A 4,357-nucleotide genomic window follows, 5' to 3' on the forward strand; every position below is an offset into this window, starting at 1 on the left:
GACTTGAAATTATACTACAAGGCTACGGTGATAAAATCAGCATGGTACTAGCAACAAAATAGATCTGAGGATCAAAAGAATAGATTAGAAGATGCTGAAACCCCTACAAACACACTCAACAACCTTATCTTTGACAAAGGGGCCAAACATACTCACTGGAAGAAAGATAGTCTCTTTAACAAATTGTGCTGGAAAAACTGGCTCACTACATGCCAAAAAATAAACTTGACCCAGTTTTATCACCATACACTAAACTTAAGTCAAAATAGATTAAAGATCTAAACATTAAAGCAGAGACACTAAGTCTCCTGAAAGTGAAAGTGGGAGGGAAACTGTCTCATTGCTGTTTATCAATAAAACTTTGAAAAAGAAAAAAAAAGTGGGAGGAACTCTTGAAGATATAGGGGTAGGCAAAGACTTCTTGAACAGAAATCAAATGGCACAGGAAACAGGTGAAAGAAGTAACAAGTGGGACCTGCTCTGACTGAGAAGTTTTTTCATGTCAAAAGAAATTGCCAACAAAGTGAAAAGGCAACCCACAAATTTGGAAAACATTATGACAAATAAGTACTCAGACAAAGGTGTGCTCTCTAGAATTTATAAAGTACTAAAAAACACTAGGGCCCCAAAATTTAAAGACCCATTCCAGAAATGGGCATCCGAGATGAACACATGCTTCTCAGAGGAAGAAATTAAAGAAGCAAATAAATATAGAAAAAATGCTTCACATCACTAGCCATCCGTGAAATGCACATTATAACAGCATTGAGATATCATCTCACCCCAGAAAGAATAGCTATCATAAAGAAATTGCCCAACAACAAATATTGGAAAGACTGGGGGGGAGGAAGGAACCCTTCTCCACTCCTGGTGGGAATGTAGACCGGTGCAACTGTTATGGAACTCAGTGTGGATACTCCTTAGAAAAGTTGGACTGGAAATCCCATTTAAACCAGCTATTCCCCTAATGGGAATTTTCCTAGAGGATCTGAAAACATCATATCATAGGGATATATGTGTGCCTATGTTTATAGCAGCACACTTTGTGATAGCCAAATCTTGTAACAACAAAGATGCCCATCACCTGAGGAATGGTTGAAAAAGATGTAGTATTTTTGCACAATGGAGTATTATTCAGCTATTAAGTATGATAAACTCGAAGCTTTTATATTGAAGTGGATGCCACTTGAACATATACTCATAAGTGAAATAAACCAGACACACATGTGTAAATATCGTATAGTCTCCCTTGTATAAGAACTGAAAAGAAGAAATACAAATAGAACGGTATAATACAAGTAAAAGGAAAGCAGGATCTCGAGGATTAACTAATCAAGAGAGGGAAAGGAGAAAAGCTAGGAAACATGAATAAGTCAATCCATGCAGTTATATGTAGAAGATGGGCAAGGCAATGATCCTGAGAATCTCCAAGAGACTTTTTAATCTAAGAGTTAATTCGAAAGATTCTCACCCTGACTAACTATATATACTTATACCTGTGAACTAAGCAACTTCACTGAAGATGGTAATCTGTAATAGTAGTTTCATGCTTGGAGTGCCTGTCATTCTGGTCTTCTGAATACGGGCTGCTTGTCATGACATGCCAGTTGCTGCTGTGCTGTTTCTGAGGTAGATGATTGTTCAAAAAGGAAGAGGTGGTGTATGAAGGCAACAGATAGGAAAATCATATTGTGGGACTGTTCTGCTTCAAGATTGTACATGGTTAGATTTTTGGACTTATGTGTAAACATAAGAAGTATATAATTCTTTACGCCTATTTTTTAAATTATTTTCTAATTTTTTAATGTTTTTTATAATATTCTGTAGGGACTTAAAGTTCAACATATCAATGCTTGATGAAAAATACCTGTTTCATGTTATGCCTAACATGTTTGATATTCAGACAGATACTGAGGTTAAGCTTAACAGCCTAGGTTTTATTTTAATAACGATAAGCTTGTCTCTGGATGGTTAACAACCTAAGTTTGCAGACCAAAATTGGAGAAAAAGGAGTGCCACAAGGAAAGCCAACATTGGCCCTATCCTTCTAAGGTCAATTAGGACTAGGAATGTATGCAAACTTGTACTGTAATGTCATGTAACTCGGTAGTGTCCCAAATTTTCTGATCAAGGAGACTATGGGGCCAAAGAAGAAAGTGATCGATGATGTAGAGTGTGCCTAAGGAGAGTCACATGGAGAGAAAACACTCTCTCAGGCTTTCACAGAGAGCACATTGACCAAGCAATGGCCGTGACTCATCCACATGGCTGACAGACAAAGGTTCTACAATCTGAGGTATAGGATCTCAAGATAAATCCTGAGGGAATTTCACTGACCTTATCAGACCCAAAAGCTACAACTCTTGTTGCATAGGTCCTGATTTACCTTAGTCTTAACCATCCAGCAGAAAAGTATAAAAATGAAACATTAGAAGTAAAGCCATGCTGTTATGTTGAGCTGTAGGGGACTCAGTTCAACAATTTCTTACATTGCTAGTCACACGGAAGACCCAATACTATTGTGGACTACTGAACTCTTTTAGAGTACTTTGCTGAGTTTAAACACTTATAATATTCAAATAACGGATCTTAACAAAAAAGAAAATACAGATGAATGTCCATTTTGTATCTGTGTATTCAAAGTGGTTAGGATAGATATATAGTTACATTCTCTTAATGAATAGAGGAATTTGTTCTAATGGTGTTTGTAATTAGGATATCATGTCCGCATCTTTTACAGCAATTAACCACTAGGAAGAATGTATGCAATGTGTTAATTATTGAAACTGTACTACCAATTTTGTTTGAAATTGTCTCATTGCTATTTGTTTCTCAAAAAAATTATGGAAAATAAAAAAGTCCGATCAGTGCCAACCAACATACATGGTGTATCACTCTCAGACACCGTTCACCTTCACTTCTTCCTCCCGGCTGAAGAGTATGGTACCCCTTCTGTGCCAGGCACTGACAACCACCAGCAAACACCATCAAATCCTTCAGATGGAGCTGAGGACCCAGCACCTGGACTCCCTTAAGGCGATTGTTTTTAAATAGTTCAGCCAAATTTGAAAATCACAACTCTACAACACCTCTTCAGGAAAGAACTCTTGGAGTAGATATAAACACAGACTCAAGGATCACTCATGAAAACACCTTAGAAAAAAAAGGGTCCAAAGAATAACTGAAGAATCATTTGGACTCTGCCCACAGCCTCAACTTGAGTTTTCACAGTACAAGCTTGAAACCAAGTTCAAAAATGGCTTGTATGGTGGTATCTTGGGTGAAAGGGAAAAGTCCCTGCAGTGCCTGATAAAGTTCTCTAGCACACATCTTTTACAAGCACTGAAATCTTAGCTCTAGGTGGTATTGCAGATGCTCCAATCTCTCCATCGCTCACTTGCATACCCAAAAAGGCAATGAATTATTTTAAAATTAGAAATAAATAAGATGTGTGTGGTTTTATCAGCCCAGTGGCCCCTTGATTATATGACACATATGTTCCAGTTAATGGCTACCTGGACAGCATCTGTCTGTAAACCTGCTTTTTAGAATTTGGCCCTTGGTATTCAATTTGGAACCATCCATATAGTTATTGTTTCTACCTTCTTATTCCCTACCCACACCCTTTGCTGATGAATAGAGCAGTCATGGGCATTTGAGATACAACAGGATATGTATACGGCTCTGGGTTGCTCTGAAGTCACACATATGTCACAGTGGCCAAACCTGTGGGCATTGTGTCTGGTGACTTTTTGCCTACTCCTGCATCTCTGAGATCCTGGGAGGTCTGGTTCCATTTGGTGGTTTTGGAGGATTTTCTATTAAGCCTTGGATCACAGAAAGAATCACTGAGAATCAGTACCCAACTCAGAGCATCCACGTATTGGTCCACTCAGAGGGTAGGGTTACATCTGCTAAGTTGTTATTGCAGAAAGTCACAGATTCAATGATTCATTTACATAAACAGTTGTTTTACTGTAAATATAATGTTTTTCATAGTCTAATTGTTTTTCATAGTCTAATTTATCACATATGACACTCAAACTGACATTATACTGATTTGTGAATAATAAAGATACAATATTTAGGAAAAAAAGGACAAAAAGTTTATTTTCCTAACCAGAAATTCTCAACACAGTATATTGTACAAGAATTGCAGAGATAATTCATATGAGCCCATAACATCAAATTTGTTTTCACCTTGATATTAGGTTATTTGCTTTCACCTTCCTGTACTCTTCCAACAACATACACAGGGCCTACCCAGCACTGAAGTGACAGGTTGTGTTACAACAGTTTGGATGAAGAAACACAAGAAAAGATCCTGAAACAAGCAAAGATTGATAAAAATAAAAAG

General features: G+C 37.4%; 1 pseudogene; it reads left to right on the forward strand.

The window, feature by feature from the left end:
• Positions 1-3,446, forward strand: part of LOC101567533 — a 92,329-nt pseudogene extending 88,883 nt beyond the window's left edge.
• The last annotated feature ends 911 nt before the right edge of the window (positions 3,447-4,357 follow it).

The sequence above is a fragment of the Octodon degus genome, unplaced genomic scaffold (genome assembly GCF_000260255.1).
Source record: "Octodon degus isolate 3935 unplaced genomic scaffold, OctDeg1.0 scaffold00006, whole genome shotgun sequence".
NCBI classification, from domain to species: domain Eukaryota; kingdom Metazoa; phylum Chordata; class Mammalia; order Rodentia; family Octodontidae; genus Octodon; species Octodon degus.